Below are 18,580 nucleotides of genomic sequence, written 5' to 3'. Positions count from 1 at the left end.
CCTTCTGGCCAGCCCACCCCTGAGGACTCTGCAGAGGGACCTTATTACTGACTGGAAAGCTGGCCCTGCCATCTCCCCAGGCTTCGCAGGAGCTGAGAGGTGGAAGCCACAGCCTGACCGTCTTCCTGCAATCTGTCATTATCCCTTCCCTCGCCCGGTCCCACCACCAGGTAATTCCATTGTTAATTAAAACCCTGCAGCCTTTAATAACACAGCTCATAATTGCTGTTTTCACTAGACCTGGATTGGCTATGCAGGCCTTGGGGGGACCTGGGCTTTTGTTTCCTGAGCCTGACTTTGGCAGAGCTGCTCCAGTTGTATATTCACCCACTCAGATGCAGCCAAGTGTCCCCCTGGCTTCAATGGTGGGACGAGGGGCACCAGTGTCCCCCAGCCTGGAGGCCACCCCAGAAACCCCTTGATGTGTCCCAGGGAGAGAGGTTAAGGCAGGAGGCAAGGCTCCAAGGTGTCAGCCCCAGCAACACAGCCTGGGCGAAGACTAGATCCTGAACATCCAGTGGGCCCATGCAGGCCTCCCACTGAGCTTCTTCACGTGTGGCCAAGCTCATTCGCATCCCCACCTCCTCCGAGGCTCCCACTGCTCCAATTCCCTGTTATGCAAGTGAGGAAGCTGAAGACCAGAGAGGGAGGAGACTTTCCTGAGGCCACACAGCAGGCAGGCAGCAGAGTCAGGGGCCTGGTGTCCAGACCCACCGTTCCTCCCTCCCGGCTTACTCTCCGCTTTCTTGCTCACAGCCTCCACATCCTTTCCCTCCCTCCCAGCTCACTCCCACTCCCCGAAGCCCTCCTCCTCTTAGGTGATCATTCTGGGAGAGGACCTGGGGGCCGGGATTGGGGAATGGGAAGGGGACCAGAGGACCATGGTTCGGGGTCACAAAGTCCCAAGGCGGGGGGAGGGGGACCCTGTGGCCACAGTGGAGCCAGGACAGCCACCCTCATGACCCACCGAGTGGGTGCTCTACTGCCCACTCCAAGTCTCTTTAAGGTCCAAAGGACCACCCCCACTGGTTGGGAAAGTGTTCCTTTGCTGAGAAGAGCCACACCACCCGAGGCCAGATCCTTGCCTGGAGCAGCCCGTGCCATGAGTGATGGGTGCAGGGTGGCGAAGGCCCAGCCCCAGCGAGGAGGTCCTGCAGGCTGACTGATGTCCGTCTGCAACTCCCAGCTCTCCCTCTGTGCCCCCCGCTCCTATCCCCCGACCGGGGTGCTGATCCCTGAAGCATCCCTATTAAACTCCCCCCCCAACACACACACACACACATACACACCCCCCATCCAGAACCCACTTTCAGGGACCCTGACCTTCTAGAACCATCCTTCCATGTGGAATTCCGGGTCTTGCTCTCTTCCCTCTGCCCATCCCTACTCCCTCCTTTCCCCAGAACCCCAGACCCGCCACCCCACTGTCTGTTACCCAGCCCAGCTCATGCTCCTGGCTCCTCTGCCCCCTCAGAAGGGACGACACTGCCATCAAGCTAGAAACACCACCAGGCACCCCTGTCGAGAGTCTCCGGAGATCAAGGACCCCTCAGTGGCCTTCATAGCTCCGAGGTCTGCTGTACCACTCTCATCTTGGAGATGAAGGAGCATCATGTGCACAGCTGGAACATGTCAGCACTCAGGCCGCAGCTGGTTGTCATCCAGCACCCAGCTCACAGCTGCCTCGGCCGACCTCCTAAAACAGCCTCCCTTGCTGCTGGCTTTGTGAAAAAATCAGCCTCTTCACTCCCCTGCCCTCGCTGGTGCCTTGGAGGGAGAATCACGTTTCCCAAGGACTTCTTTCATTCATTCACTCCCCCTATTCATTCATTCACTCATTCATTCATTCAACAAATACATTTTGAGCCTCTACCTTTTACCTGACACTGTGCTTGGTGCTGGGGGCACCTTGGTGAAGAAGTTGGACAAAGTCCTTATCCTCTCGGAGCTTATATTCTGTGGAGGGAGACACACAATAAACACGATAAATAAGTAAAACAAATATACGCTGGGTCAGGCACTTCCCTGGTGGCCCAGTGGTTGAGAATCCGCCTTGCAGTGCAGAGGACGTGGGTTCAGTCCCTGGATGGGGAACTAAGAGCCCACATGCCATGGAGCAACTAAGTCTGTGCACAGAAACTGCTGAGCCCACACGCCACAACTAGGGAGTCTGTGAGCTGCAACAAAAGATCCCACATGATGCAATGAAGATCCTGTGTGCTGCAGCTAAGACCCAATGCAGCCAAACAAATAAGTAAGCAAATATTTTATATACATACACACACACACGAGGTCAGATAGTGGTAAGTGCCAAGGAGAGAAAGGGGGACTGAAAGCCTTGGGGTGGGGCCAAGAGGGTGACAAGACAGCATGACCAAGGGAGGCCCCACGGGGAAGGGGACATTCAGCTAAGGGGTGCGAGGCCCACTGGCGAACGACGGGGCATGTGGAGCCCTTTTCCTGGGCTCTTGGTGGGGGTGGGGACGCTCCTCCATGCAGGGTCTGAGCAGAGTAGATGGCCACCCCACCACGCCCCTACTTGTCTATCCAGTGGTCCTGATCACGTGGCCAGCAGGGCTCAGGGCCACCCCCCCAGGGGAGGCAGCCTGTGAGAAGGCAGAAAGCCCCCTTGTTCCTGGGGGGACAGCCAGGCTCCCTAACTCTAAGCTCTGCCCAAGCCCAACTCCCCACTCTGGAGGCCCTTCCTAGCCCCAGGACCTCGGGTATCTCCTAGCGCAAAAATACCTGCGTGCTCCTTGAAGAGATGACTGGGTGTTGGCAGAACCCAGAGACCCCACACAAAGGGAACCACTTGCCCAGAGATGACGTATGTTCCCCAGAGCAGATTCGAGCGGGCCCCAACTACTGGCTTCAACCAGGGCCCCTAGGGCCTGTGGAAGATATACCTGGTCAAGGTCATCCTGGGCAGAGTTCCTGGGAAAACCCGACCGTCAGTACATCCCACAGATGCAATTAGCTGGCCTCCATGTCCTTTTCTCTGTCAGGCACCCAGCCAGGGACAAGGCCCAGGCCCAGGCTAGATCACTATGGCCTGCCACTAGAGACCTTTGGTGAATCTGTGCTGGCCGCCCTCTCTGATGGCCAAAAGGAATGGGAGATAAATGGGCATTTATTCTCCCCACTATGTGACCAAAACACGTCTCTTTGGCTCTTTATATGTGGAGGAAAGCCTGAGGAAGAGCCAAACGGAGGACTGAAAACATGACCAATACAAAACAAACTGCACAGGCTCCTTTGGAACTGAGCTGACCCTGGGAGGTGTCTGAATTCACAAAATTCTTAGGACTATCGAAAGTGTTAGTCACTCAGTCATGTCCAACTCTCTGCGACCCCATGGACTGTAGCCCGCCAGGCTCCTCTGTCGGTGGAATTCTCCAGGCAAGAATATTAAAGTGGGTTGTTATTTCCTTCTCCAAGGGATCTTCCCGACCCAGGGATTGAACCTAGGTCTTCTGCATTGCAGGCATATTCTTTACCGTCTGAGCCATGAGGGAAGCCCCTAGTGGACTATAGGGAAGTGATTGTTATTACTATTTTTACTTTTTGGCCATGTCATGTAGCATGCAGGATCCTAGTTCCCTGACCAGGGATCAAACCCTTCACCCCTGCAGTGGTAGCTCTGAGTCTTAACTGCTGAACTCCCAAAAAAGACTTTCTTGGTTTTTTTGGCCATACTGTGCAACATGTAGGATCTTAGTTTCCTGACCAGGGATCAAAGCTGGGACCCCTGCATCAGCTGATTGCTGCTGCTGCTGCTGCTAAGTCACTTCAGTCGTGTCCAACTCTGTGCGACCCCATAGACGGCAGCCCACCAGGCTCCTCTGTCCCTGGGATTCTCCAGGCAAGAACACTGGAATGGGTTGCCATTGCCTTCTCCAATGCATAAAAGTGAAAAGTGAAAGTGAAGTCGCTCAATCGTGCCCGACTCTTAGCGACCCCATGAACTGCAGCCTACCAGGCTCCTCCGTCCATGGGATTTTCCAGGCAAGAGCACTGGAGTGGGGTGCCATTGCCTTCTCCGAAGAACAACATTACTCAATGCTAAACCCAGGTCTGAGTAATCCAGAAAGATCAGCTGCCTATCAGGGATCACACTTGCAGTTACCTGTGTCCTGATCCAGGTTCCACGACGCAGAGCTCAGAGAGAATGAGTATAACTCACAGCCCATGCTGCCCATGTGCATTGTCCTCAAAGGAGAGTCCACTCAGCAGCATGATGTGAATGCAGGGGTTCGATCATCCTCCCCACCATCAACACAGAGCTGTAGGGCCTGCCCTCAAAACTCGCAAGGTTTTGAGATTAGTGACGTTAATTCCATCTGCAACCTTTTTTCTCCCTTGCCACCGAAGGTGACATCTTCACAGGTTCCTAAGAATAGTACACGGGCATCTTTATGGGACAGATTAGGGAAACAGTATTATTCTACCCACCACACCCACTTTCTTTACTGGGTGGTTATTAAATTGATGAGTTTGGGGAATTCCCTGGTTGTCTGGTGGTTAGGACTTGGTGTTTTCACTGCTGAGGCCTGGGTTCAATCCCTGGATGGGGAACTAAGATCCCATAAGCCCTGTGGTGTGGCCGAAGAAATGAGTTTGAGTGATGAGAGCCTCAAGCACAGTGACCATCAAAAACTGATGTCTGGGACTTCCCTGGTGGTCCAGTGGCTAAGACTCTGCACTCCCAATGCAGGGAATCTGGGTTTGATCCCTGGTTGGGGAACTATGTCCCTCACCCCACAACTAAAGATCCCACATGCCACAACTAAGACTCAGTGCAGCTAAGTAAATAGATAAATATTTTTAAAGTAGATATTTAATAAGTGGCGCCCCTGAGTATTTGTTTTTTACATTAAATTATTTAATAAAAAGCCATCTAGCGGGAAGTGCAAATGCAATGAGGAAATGCAAATCAAAACCACAAGGAGATATCACCTCATATTATACCTGTTAGATGCCTGTCACCAAGAAGACGAGAGAACAGGCACTGGTGGGATGTGGAGAAAAAGGAGCCTTTGCGAACTGTTGGTAGGAATGTAAATTAGTGCAGCCACTATGGGAAGCAGTATGGAGGTTCTCAAAAAATTAAAAATAGAACCACCAGATGATCTAGTAATCCTGCTTTGGAGTATTTATTCAAAGAAGAAGAAAATAGGATGAAAAGATGTCTGCTCCTGTGTTCATTGCAGTGATGTTCACAATAGCCAAGACCTGGGAAAATCTAAGTGTCCACCAATGTGTGAAAATCACTCAGTCATGTCCAACTCTTTGTGACCCCATAGACTATACAGTCCATGGAATTCTCCAGGCCAGAATACTGGAGTGGGTAGCCTTTTCCTTCTCCAGGGGATCTCCCCAACCCAGGGATTGAAACCAGGTCTCCCACATTGCAGGTGGGTTCTTTACCAGTTGAGCCACAAGGGAAGCCCAAGAGTACTGGAGTGGGTAGCCTATCCCTTCTCCAGGGGATCTTCCCGACCCGGGAATCGAACCGGGGTCTCCTGCGTTGCAGGCGGATTCTTTACCAACTGAGCTATGAAGGAGGGAAGCCCACCAATGGGTGAACACTAAAGAAGATGTGATATATACAAATTATGAAATATTATTCATCCATGAGAAAGGAGGAAATCTTGCCATTTGTGACAACATGGATGAAGCTCGAGGGCATTGTGCTAAGTGAGATAAGCCAGACACAGAAAGACAAGGTGTCACTCACACATGGAATCTTAGAAAAAAAGAGTCCAACCCTCAGACACAGAGTAGAAAAGTAGTTGCTGGGGTAAATAAGGAGAGATTAGTAAAAAGGCACAAACTTTTAGCTTTAAGATGAATAAGGTCTGAGGAACTAATGAGTAACACAGCAACTGGAGTTGATAATCCTATGTTATATAATTGAAATTTGCTGAGAGTCGAACTTGAGTTCACACACACACATACACACACAGGATAAATGTTCGAGGTGATGGATGTGTTAATTAGCTATGTGGGGAGACTCCTTTCACACTGTTAGTGTGTTCCAATCACCAAGATGCATCTTATAATTTTGTTTGTCAATAATACCTCAATAAAGCTGAAGTGAAAAAAAAGATAGAATGTGGTCACCTCACTAAAGGGATCACTTGTAGGATCCATGGGGGTCTTCACTTGTGGTCCAGTGGCTAAGGATCCATGCTCCCAATATAGGGGGCCTGGGTTCGATCCCTGGTCAGGGAACTAGATCCTGAGTGCCACAACTGAAAAAGATGTCACAATTAAAGATTCCTACCTGCCATGACGAAGATGGAAGATCCTGTGTGCTTCAACAAGACCCGGTGCAGCCAAATAAATAAATAAAAATAAATATTAAAAAAAAATGGATCTATGGGCAAGTCACCCCTGCACCCCCAAGCCCATCCCTGGTCAGCTACAGGCCTGTCCATGAGGGGGTCCCTGGGGCAAGTTCTCTCCCTTGCTAGAGACCCTCAGCCCCCTGCTAGGATACCCTCCTGGGAGGTGAGCTGGCCTGAGTCATGTGCCAGGATTTAATTAGCCCTGGCACAATCAGAACTAAAAACTCTGGAATTGCTGGGGGTGATCCAGACCTGGCATTCTCCTAAACAACCCCAGGTGCAACGGGCTGGGGGGGCCACCTCCCAGTCAGCCCAAACCAGCTGGCTCCTGGCCTCCAGAAGTGCTGGTACTTGTGGCCCACTGAGCTTTCTGGCTCTTCCTCAGGTGTTTCAAAGAACCCTGGCCTAAGTGAATTTGCTACTTGAGGTCTTGTGCACTTAAAGTGAAATTCAAGCCATTGATTCCAGGGTCTGATGTTATAGGCTTGTTTTACAAAAAAACGGCATGCAAAGTCCTAGGATCCTTCAGTCCTTTTCCTTGAGAGACTGGAAGTCAGATTTCTCTTGTGAGGTATGCCCTGCATCTTCAAAGGTCTAGGGAGGAAGAACAAGTTTAGGCTCTCAAGTCCTCACTGCAGTGGCAAGCCTCCACTCCTGGCTACCATGGACAGTTGGGCAGTCTGTGCACTGCACAAATGTACCCGGTTGGGGTGTGGGAAGGGGTGGGGGAGGGGCTGAGATCCAGCCCACACTGCACTCTCCAATGGCATGTATGACCTCCAGTTGGCTCCTCCCACAGGGGGAGGCACCAAGGCCCAGTAATGGCTCGAACTCAGCTTCTCAAACTAGATATCCATCAGGGACAGTGCATTATCCCACTGCACACCATCAGGACACTGCTTAAGCCAAATGTGACACATCTCACAATTGTATTGTCACAAGTTGACAATGGCCAGTTGTATTATATGATATCTATTTTCTGTTCAAGACAAGGCTATGGGTCAAAGCTTAGCTATCATTGCAATGTCAAATTTTCCACTCGATTGTCTAGACCCTTATGTTCAGTTTCTGTGCTCATCTTATCTGGACCCTACAGGCACGGGGCTTGGGGGGCAGCCCCGCCACACCCTTCGAGACACTCTTTGAGACACCCCCAGGGACAATCTGGGACCTTCTGACCTCACTTTTTGGGAGACAGTCAGAAAGCAAGGGCAGATAAAAGTTGCTAAGAGTGACCTGAGGTACTGGAGGACTGTCCAGAGGGGGAGGGCATTGAGGCCCTCTTTCTCGGCTGGCGTGGACAGGCCATCTCTGGTGTAACATGACTCTCTGGGCTTCAAAAGGCTGCCTGGCTTGTGTCTCATTTGTGAGAAGGCTGATATTTGAAACCTCCGTGTCACCCCAGAGCCCAGATGCCATGAGCAACACGAGGTGTTTTGGTGGTCTATTGCTACATAACTAGCCAGCCCCAAACACAGTGACTTTAAAAATGTTATTATTATTTTCCTCATAGTTTTATCGAGCCAACCAAGTTCATCTGGGTGAGTGGTTCTGGCCTAGGGTTGCTCATGTAGTTGCAGTTAGGTGGCAGCAGGAGTGAGAGTCCCCTGAAGACTTGACGGGGCCAGAAATTCAGGATGGTTTCTTTATTCACACATCTGGCACCTCAGTGGGGGCCTGGGCCAGATCCCTCTTCCCCTTCCCTCCCCCTCAACCCCTACCTCCTGCACCAGACTTCTCTGTGTGGTTACCTTGGGCTTCCTTACAACATGGCGGTCTCAGAGTAGTCAGACTTTGAACATGGCAACTGGCTTCCCCCAGGGCAAGCCTTACCAGAGATCCAAGCGGGAGCTGCAGAGCCTTCTCTTGATGTGGGCTTAGAAGACACATAGTCAAGTTCACTGCATTCTATTGGTGCCCACGGGAACAGCCCATATTCAAGGGGAGGGGCTATGACTAGCAGGAGGCATGTTCATTGTGGGCACCATCTTTGGAGACTATCTACCACAGGGGGTCTTCCTTACAGCAGGGGTGAGGGGATGGATGGGGGAAGAAGGCCAAAGGCAGCCAGGAAAGGACAATCTGACTGTTCCCTCTGGCTCAGAAATAAGCTGGACTTTTTCAGAAAGATCGTCATTCACTAATTTCACAATTGTTCTCTGGCGCCTACCACAGTGATAGCTCAGCAACAGCCCTGCCCTCAGGGTGCCCAGAGTCACCTATTGTCAGGAATGAAGTGAAGTGAAGTGAAGTGAAGTCGTGTCCAACTCTTTTCGACCCCATGGATTGTAGCCTACCAGGCTCCTCCCTCCATGGGATTCTCCAGACAAGAATACTGGAGTGGGCTGCCATTTCCTTCTCCAGGGGATCTTCCCGAACCAGGGATTGAACCTGGGTCTCCCACATTCCAGGCAGATGCTTTAACCTCTGAGCCACCAGGGAAGCCCAAATACATGTGTCTATTTCCTATAGGAAGTTGTCCTTTAAGGTGGGAAAACAATGTGGGATATTTCCATCCTCACCATTCAATCCAAATCATTGATTAAAGATCTATATTTTTAATTAACTACAGTTCACTTTATGGTCCAGCTAATTCCGAAATGCTTGGGAATTTTGTCCTTAAGCACAATCTCAAAATTACTTAATTCACTAGCTGATTTATACCAGACCAAGGAAGTATGCAGCTCTATATCTTTCCTTTGTGTGATTCTGACCAAGCTTTTCCCTTTTCAAGTCTTGGTTTTCTCCTGTTAGAGAAAGGATTACAGGAGGGAGGTGAGGTTGACCAGATGACTGGACTCTAAGAGACACCATCATGACCAATGGGTTCAAAATAGTAGTTAGTAGTTTAGTTGCTAAGTTGTGTCCAACTCTTACAACCCCATGGACTGTAGCCCACCAGGCTCCTCTGTCCATGGGATTCTCCAGGCAAAAATACTGGAGTGGGTTGCCATTTCCTCCTCCAGGGGATCTTCCTGACCCAGGGATCAAACTTTTGTCTCCTGCATTGCAGGCAGATTCTTTACCATCTTAGCTGCCAGGGAAGCCAAAATACTTCTATGGCCTTGGGCAAGTCCCTACTCCAGTCAGGCTCTTAACTTCCCACCTGTAAGTCAGACAAGATGACTCTAGGGTCCTTTGAGGACTATCATTCTTTAATTCAGACTCCCACCTGGACCCACTTAGGCATTTGCAAAAATGCATCTATCACCTTAGAACTGGGATTTAAGCCCAGCTGTTCAGTGCAGATTGTTACTTCCAGATCCAAGCCCCTCCAGCAGTTCAAACCATTGTGGACAGACAGACCCTGACATGTAAACTTATCCAGAATCCATTCACTCACACCCAGCTACCACTGAGTGATGGGCCAGGCTAGGTGGCAGTCTGGTACAGGAGAAAAGATTGAGATGAGGGGTCAACCAGGCTGGGTAAAAATCCAGCTCCTACTTGGGAATGCATGACCTTGAGAAATTCCTTAACCTTTCTGAGTCTCATGTTCCCCATCTATAAAATGAAGGTCCCAATGCACACCTCCCAGGAGAAGCCCAAGGATTCGAGATCCTATCTGAGGATCTTGATGTAGTGTCTGATATTCTCCCAGCTGCACGCTGGAAAGCAACGTCTGTCTGCAAGGCAGTGGCGCTGATTCTTGTCACTGGTGCAGAGCCTTCCCTGAGATAATTTAGGAGATCTGCTCTTGGGAGGGCTCTGAGGGCAGAGCTGCCATCTCCCGTCGGCCACTGGATGGATAGGTCCCTAGCCAAGCTGGCAGGGCCATCCATGCTGCCGCCTCCAAAGATGCTCTGGGCTGTCGCACTCTCCCGCACGCCGTGCTAAAAAATGACTCCAAAGAAAAGTAAGCAGACACTCCAGGCCATAAATATTTCAGAGCGGAATGAACGTCCTTCCCCCAGCACCGACTCGCCGTATATATTATTTATAAAACCATAACTTCAGTTGAAAGGTAGTCATCTAAAGAATAGACAGTCTCGCTCAGATCTACTTGGTGGCTGGAAAAACACCCGAGAAGGAGAGGAACTGGTGTCTGGGCTGATGCCACGGGAGGATGTGTGGCCCCACCCCCCGGCTCCCACCTGGCCCAGAGGGGCAGGACTGGACCGCAGGGAGAAGCACCGGACACCAGCAAACTGCTGGGCTTCCACAGCCCAGGGCCTCCCTGGGTTTACAGGAAGTCTCCAATAAATTACAAACAAAACTCCACAAGTTAAAAAAACCTTCTAGAAAAATGGTACAGATGAACCTATTTGCAGGGCAGGAATAGAGATGCAGACGAAGAGAATGGACATGTGGGTACAGGGTTGGAAAGAGCAGGTGGGACGAATTAAGAGAGTAGCATTGACATATACACACCGCTGCTGCTGCTGCTGCTAAGTCGCTTCAGTCGTGTCCGACTCTGCGACCCCATAGATGGCAGCCTACCAGGCTCCACCGTCCCTGGGATTCTCCAGGCAAGAACACTGGAGGGGGTTGCCGTTGCCTTCTCCAATATATACGCTACCACGTGTAAAACAGATAGCTGGTGAGACGCTGCTATATAGCACAGGGAGCTCAGCTCGATGCTCTGTGATGGCCTAGATGGGCAGAATGGAGGTGGGATGGGAGGAAGGTCCAAGAGGGAGGGGATATATGTATACATATAATTGATTTTCTTCACTGTACAGCAGAAACTGGGCTTCCCTGGTGGCTCAGCTGGTAAAGAATCCGCCTGCAATGCAGGAGATCTATGTTCAATCCCTGGGTTAGGAAGATCCCCTGGAGAAGGGAACAGCTACCCACTCCAGTATTCTGGCCTGGAGAATTCCATGGACTGTATAGTCTGTGGGGTCGAAAAGAGTCAGACACGACTAAGTGACTTTCACTTTCACTTTTCATAGCAGAAACTAATACAACATTGTAAAGCAATTATGTACTTAGTCTCTCAGTCATGTCCAACTCTTTGCAACCCCATGGACTGTAGCCCACCAGGTTCCTCTGTCCATAGGGATTCTCCAGGCAAGAATACTGGAGTGGGTTGCCATGCCCTCCTCCTGGGGATCTTCCCAACCCAGGGATTGAGCCCAGGTCTCCCGCATTCCAGGCGGATTCTTCACCAGCTGAGCTACTGGGGAAGCCCAAAAGACAATTATATTCCAGTAAAAAAAATCTTCATCCACCTTTTTAGTAGGGAATGGAGTTCATCAAGAGAGAAGAGGCTGAGAAGGGCTGTTAAAAGCTAATGGGTGAGCAGAAAGAGCCCTCAACCAGGAATTGGGAGACCTGGATCCTAATTCCGGTTTCGCTTTTTCATGCTGTGACATCCGGCAATCACTGTGCCTCCTGGGCTCGATTTTCCCATCTATGAATTGGGAGGCTAAGTGGTCCATCAGTCCCAGCATCCCTGTCCTACAGCAGATGCTTGGTAACATCTTTTCTCCCTAGAAATAAAGTTCATTGGTACTTCAATCTACCCACATCAGTTCAGTTCAGTTCAGTGGCTCAGTCGTGTCCAATACTGCAACCCCATGGAATGCCGCACGCCAGGCATCCCTGTCCATCACCAACTCCCGGAGCTTACTCAAACTCATGTCCATTGAGCCAGTGATGCCATCCAACCATCTCATCCTCTGTCATCCCCTTCTCCTCCCGCCTTCAACCTTTCCCAGCATCAAGGTCTTTTCCAATGAGTCAGTTCTTCGAATCAGGTGGCCAAAGTATTGGAATTTCAGCATCAGTCCTTCCAATGAATATTCAGGACTGATTTCCTTTAAGATGGACTGGTTGGATCCTCTTGCAGTCCAAGGGACTCTCAAGAGTTTTGTCCAACACCACAGTTCAAAAGCACTCAGCTGTCTTTATAGTCCCACTCTCACATCCATACATGATCACTGGAAAAACCATAGCTTTGACTAAATGGACTTTTGTTGGCAAAGTAATGTCTCTGCTTTTTAATATGCTGTCTAGATTGGTCATAGCTTTTCTTCCAAGCAGCAAGCATCTTTTAATTTCAAGGCTGCAGTCACCATCTGCAGTGATTTTGGAGCCCCAAAAAACAAAGTCTCTCACTGTTTCCATTGTTTCCCCATCTATTTGCCATGAGAGATGCCATGATCTTAGTTTTCTGAATGTTGAGTTTTAAGCCAACGTTTTTACTATCCTCTTTCACTTTCATCAAGAGGCTCTTTAGTTCTTTTTTTTTTTAATTTTATTTTATTTTTAAACTTTACATAATTGTATTAGTTTTGCCAAATATCAAAATGAATCCACCACAGGTAGTTCTTCTTTGCTTTCTGCCATAAAGGTGGTACATCACTTAAAAAATCAGCGTAGTAAAGTGTTAAGCCAGTGATGTGTACCTGTTCACACATTCATCATGAATATGGCATTTCCAAACGCAGGCTGACACTGTGCTCTTGTATTGGCCACTCAGATACCACGAGAGGCCTTGCATTTGGGAATGTGATCGTCTAACTGAACAGTCTCGGTAAAATCCTGCAACGGAACAAAGGACTATCTTTCTCAATTTTCACTGTAGTAGCTGCTTGGGAGACTCCATGTAGGTTAAAACCGTGCAAGGGGAAAAAAAATTACTGTGTATTAGGATGTAAAACACACTTCAGTTCTCAGTTCAGATCATTCTAAACAGGTTTCTCACCCAGAGGAGTATCTGGCCAGATATTTACAATTTGTGTGGGATGCAACAACGTTTCTTCGTGGAGGGGGACTATTGGGCACACTACAGTCCCAGGAACCCCCCTCTCAGCCTTGTGATGACCGATTAAACACTCCCCTGTAGTCTAGTGGTTAAGAATCCGCCTTGCGATGCAGGGGTGGTAGCTTTGATTCCTAGTCGGGGAACTAAGATTCCACATGTCGATTCCTAGTCAGGGAACTAAGATCCCACATGCTACGGAGCAACGAAGCCTGTGCACAGCAACTACTGAGCCAGTACACTCTGGAGCCCCCTCACCACAGCTAGCGAGTCCATGCACCGCAACTAAGACCTGATGCAGCCGAATAAACACATATTTTTAAAAAACAGTCCCATTCATTGTCCAAAACATCCCCAGGATGCATAAGCCCATGGAGAGCCACCAAATAAGCTGTTCCCAAGGCCCTTCTGCGTTTCTCTGAGCGACTGATGCCTCCCACAAATGGCTAAATGAGAAACACGAACCTTAAGGCCAAGCTGGCCACAAGGTGACCACTTCAGTTCCTGCCTTGCTGTCACATTCTGGTAGCAGCAGTGACTGGACTGTCCAGACACACCCACCACCGCTTGAATGGACGCTGGAACCAGGGTGTGTGGAAGAGATGCCTGATCCTTCCCCTACTCCACTCAGCCCACTGGGGAAGTCAGGGGGTCTGATGGGCACCCAGGAAGCAGGGACTCCAAGTCATTCAAACAGCAGTGCCGTGAGTGCTCTAGAGGAGGTGAAGGGGGCTGAGCCAGGCTCCCAGGGCTGTGAACACCGGTGTCCTGAATGGCAGCATCCAGCCTGTGGGAAAGGAGCAGAAAGGGGACAGCTGCCACAGACAGGTGGCAAAGAGAGCGTGGATTTTGCCTCTGAGCACTGGCAGTGGTGAGGGCTTGTTGCTAGGTTGAATGTATATAGATGAGCCTTAACTCTTTCTTGTGTCCCAGTTGGGGAGCAGCGGGAGGGTCAGAAATGAGCTGTAATTAACTGTAAGAGTCAAGACGTCTTGAAGATAAAAGCTGTGCTCCGGAAGGTCTAGGAAGTTCCTGGGTCCTCCCTGTGAACAGACATCTCCCCCACAACCTTGCAACTGCCACATCCCATCCACAGCCCTGGGCTGCCCACCCTCCTCCAGACAGGACCAGACACGCAGAGCCCTAGGGGGCTGTCATTCAGGCCCAAGAAAGGTTCCCATTGCAACTGCCTCGGAGGGCTGGTGAGCTGGGTTTGGTTTTAATTTTTCTATTATGTGATCACTGTAGGAAATTGAGAAAACACACACAAAAAGCATGAAGATAGAAATAAACATCACCAGTAATTCCATGACTCAGACGCAGTTCCAGTTGTTAGCATTTGTGGGTTGTGTGTGCATGTGTGCACGCATCTATACATATAAATATATACATACACACACGTGTGCATGCATGCTAAGTCACTTCAGTCATGTCCGACTCTCTGTGACCCCATGGACTATAGCCCTCCAGGCTCTTCTGTCCATGGGATTCTCCAGGCGAGAATACCACAATGGGTTCCCACGCCCACATATATACATATACATAGATATGCTACAGAATAGTAAGAATGAACTTTAATTAACTCAAACTTCCCTATTTTTGCTCCCATCTAAGCTGTGGGATTCCCAGCTTCCTGTAGGAGAGTGACGGTCACCCAGGGCCGTCCCCTTGGAGACAATGAGATAGGTGAGTCACAACAGAAATGTGAGCCTCCTGGCGGAAGGAAGAGGGCTTAGGAGACCCAGAAGACCCTTCTGGCATCAAGGCTGTCCTCTGAGCCTGGGATGCACAACACTTGGGGGCTGATGAGGAAGGATCGGAATCCAATGGGGCCTCTTCGGCCACGTTATTTGACATGAATACAGCACACTCTCACCTTCCCAGGGCTTCCCTGAGAGCTCAGTTGGTAAAGAATCCGCCTGCAATTCAGGAGACCCTGGTTTGATTCCCGGGTTGCGAAGATCCAGTGGAAAAGGGATAGGCTACCCACTCCAGTATTCTTGGGTTTCCCTTGTGGCTCAGTTCAGTTCAGTCACTCAGTCGTATCCAACTCTTTGCAACCCCATGGACTGCAGCATGCCAGGCTTCCCTGTCCATCAGCAATGCCCAGAGCTTACTCAAACTCATATCCATCAAGTCGGTGATGCCATCCACCTTGTGGCTCAGCTGGTAAAGAATCCTTGGGCAATGGGGGAGACCTGAGTTTGATCCCTGGGTTGGGAAGATCCCCTGGAGAAGGGAAAGGCTACCCACTCCAGTATTCTGACCTGGAGAATTCCAGGGACTGTATAGTCCATGGGATTGCAAAGAGTCAGACACAGCTGAGCAACTTCCACTTGTCACTCACCTCCCCAACCAGAGGTTGCCTTAACTTCCTGCCCTCTGCTGGCAGTCAGCAAACAGTCAGGGACATGGGTGTCCCCATCAGAGAGGATCTGGGTCTCTGGGAGCCACTTTGCAGCTGCCTGGTCTGTGCCAGGAACCAAGAGGGTACCAAAGCTCTGAGGGTGACACCCAGACCTGGGCTCACAGCTGCTGTAGGGGGCCAGACCCAGCCTGGAAGCCATGGAGGGACATCGCATAGCCGTGTGCCAGCATGGGGCGGCCTATGCAGCACCTAAGGGTGGCCTTGCTGTCACACTGCTCTGTCACTCACCAGTTGCCCTCTAAGCCTCAGTTGTTCAGCAGAAAAATGGGTATAAAGACTGTGCCCACATTATCAGTGTGTATTCGGGGGACCCAATGAGACAATGCATGTAAACTGCTCCATAAACGGTCACCTTGTAATTATTCTATTGAGAATTTCCCCAGGCCTCTCCAGCCACTTTCTTATAATAAGCCCCATTTCTCTGACTCTCATCCCCCTTCTAATGTAGGACCTCAGCCCAAAACCTCACCCAGCAGCTAAAAGTGGTGCTTTCTCCCTCCTGGCTAATCCACTTATCTGCACAGGAGCCCCTTCCTCTCTGCCTGCCAGGACACCCCCATCTGCAGTCCCCATCCAGAACTGTGTCCCTGTCACCCAGGCTCTGGGCAGAGAGCTTGGTACCTCAAAATCCCACAGTTCCCCAGCCCTACTGCCCCAGCTCCAGCTGGCAGCTGCCTCTGCATGGACCAGGTCCCAGGCCAGGGACCAGGCTGGGTTCCGCTTCACCTTCACCCCCTGTTGAGACTGATGGCTCTGGGTGGGGGAGCCCATCCCCCCCATATGTTCAGCCCGCACACGCTGGGACATTTTTCTGTGCCCACAGTGAACACACACCTGCCACCCCAAATCAGCCTATCAGGGTGCAGAGCAGTGGGGTATTGTGCAGGGGGAGGGGTGGGTACATGGGCTGCGAACGGTCTAGAAGATGTCTCAGAAAAAGCAGAAGGTGAGCTGGTAAGGGCCGATGCCGAGAGAGGGGTGGGCCTCCCGGGAGAGAAAGGGCGCGTACCCAGGCTCCAGCCACACGCAGATGTCACCCGGCCAGCTGGGAGCACGCAAGGCCACAGTGTCCCCCAAGGAGACCCTCCCCCAGGCGCTGAAGCCTCGGGCACTCTCAGGCTTCTTAAGGTCAAATACCTTTTTCTCTCCCCCAGCGTTTGAGAGGAAAAAGAGCACGCTGCCCCATTGAGATGCCAGGGAACAACGTCTGGCATCACCGCGTCACTTCTCGGAGAGAAAAGGCTGCCCTGTGTTTGCAATACCTGCCTTACGGGGCAGAGGTAAGAAGAAAGGGCAGAAGTGGAGGGACAAGCCCTAGACCGCAGACTGGGCTGGTGTGTGTGGCTCTGGGGCCTTCATGCGCGCACAGGCAGGCCTGATGGAATCTTCCAGACCGACAGCATCTGTCAACGGGACGGCACGGCACATCCCAAGAGGCCTACTCCGGCCCCAGGAACCTCCCCAACTTGCTCACAGAAGGGCTGTTCTGTTCTTCTAGCTGATAGGCGTGGAAAATCATCCAGGAAACATGCTATGTGGGCACACGCCTCCTCAAATGTGTGTTTCTACCCCCAGGCCCCCGCAGGGGGACCCCTGTCCCCAGCTTAAGCCTGGATCCACCTTCCCTCGAAGTCTATCCTCAACAGCCCTCGGGCACTCTCAGAGCAGCGGCCTCAGCTCCGCCTGCGGCCCCCACCAACCTCCTCCCCATCTGGAATGACCCACCCCCCAAATTAAAGAAATAGACATAAAAAAAACTGGACGAGTTAATTTGCTAAAATGGAACGGAGTGCAATAACTGATTACATTTTTCCCCAAAGGAAACTTGAGTTAATTTGGCTGGTGACTCATATGCCAGGCTGCCAGTTACAACACACCATCCCAGACACGACTCCTCGCTGGGCCCAGCTGGCAGCCGCCCTCCCCACTCACTGTTGTGGGCCCCACTGCCCCCCTGTGAGAGGTGGGGGCTGGGGGAGCAGAGCGCCCACCGGATAGAGAGCAGTCTGTGACACTTCTGAAAGTGTGGGGCACACACATGTATGTCCATACAGAAGTATGTGCATCTACATCACACCAGGCAGAGAAGCACACAAGTGCACACACACACATATCCATATATGTGCTTGCGCACGCACATACACACACATGCACACTTGGGATGCCACAGTAAACTCTGAGATGGGCCACTCAGTAAATCACCCAGCGATAACCTCTGCATACCAATACTGGGGGAAATCCAATTAAAGTAACTCATTTTTAAGTCATTTCTATTTTCCCAGCATCTTAGAGATCCTGGGGGTAGAAGAGGCTAGCCAGGGTATGAATATGAAATCTGCTGAGCTTTGGGTGGAAATTTCTTGGCAGCATCCCGTGGGTAGATGGGCTTTCCTGACTGTTTGAGATGAAGGGAATATTAACACCCCACTCCATCTACCAAAATGCCCCACTTGGCCACATTTCTAATGAAAGCAGCTCCCAGCTCAGGCAGAAACCCTCAAGGCCCAATCTTGTTATTCACATGCTGTGTGACTTGGAGCAAGGTATGTACCCTCTCTGAGCCTCAATTTTTCTTTATATCTTCCACATCCTGTTGTACAATAATATGAATGCACTTAATATCACTGACTGGTACACTTAAAATAATTTCATGCTATTTATTTTATCACTGTTCTAAAAAATTGGGGGCAAAGGTCATAAGGTTTCCACCCTTTTCCCTGCTTGCCACTAGTTGGGATGTAGAAATGATGGCAGGAGCTGGGGCTGCCTTTTTGGACTCAAATATGAAAGTCACCTGTTGAGCATGGAAGAACAGCAAGATAAAAGGATAATGGTTTTGGTGACATTATAGAGCTGACATATAGGCCCTGGATTGCTTGTGCTTGGACTGTTATACATGAGAGAGGTAAACTTTGCTTCTTAAAAAATATTTATGCTCAAACATGGAGAAAACTAAAACCATTCAAAAGGGTTCATTCATTGGGACAAGAAAAAGAGATGCTCCCTAGGACCCCTCACCCAGTCATCCCTAGTGAGGGCACATGACCCCAAGGTTCTGGATTCTGGCCCAACTCATCCACCAACTTCCGTGTG

General features: G+C 50.5%; 1 long non-coding RNA gene across 1 annotated transcript; it reads right to left on the bottom strand.

Moving 5' to 3' along the window:
* Positions 1-422: 422 nt before the first annotated feature.
* Positions 423-8,246, bottom strand: LOC133238658 (uncharacterized). Its single transcript, XR_009733588.1, has 3 exons — positions 8,102-8,246; positions 6,287-6,317; positions 423-1,956 (listed from the first exon to the last, which is right to left on the bottom strand). It is a non-coding gene; the product is annotated as an uncharacterized LOC133238658 (long non-coding RNA).
* Positions 8,247-18,580: the final 10,334 nt, after the last annotated feature.

This window comes from Bos javanicus, chromosome 25 (assembly GCF_032452875.1).
Source record: "Bos javanicus breed banteng chromosome 25, ARS-OSU_banteng_1.0, whole genome shotgun sequence".
NCBI lineage: Eukaryota > Metazoa > Chordata > Mammalia > Artiodactyla > Bovidae > Bos > Bos javanicus.
The sequence above is the reverse complement of the archived record's forward strand: the minus strand, read 5'-3'. Positions and strand labels throughout refer to the sequence as shown.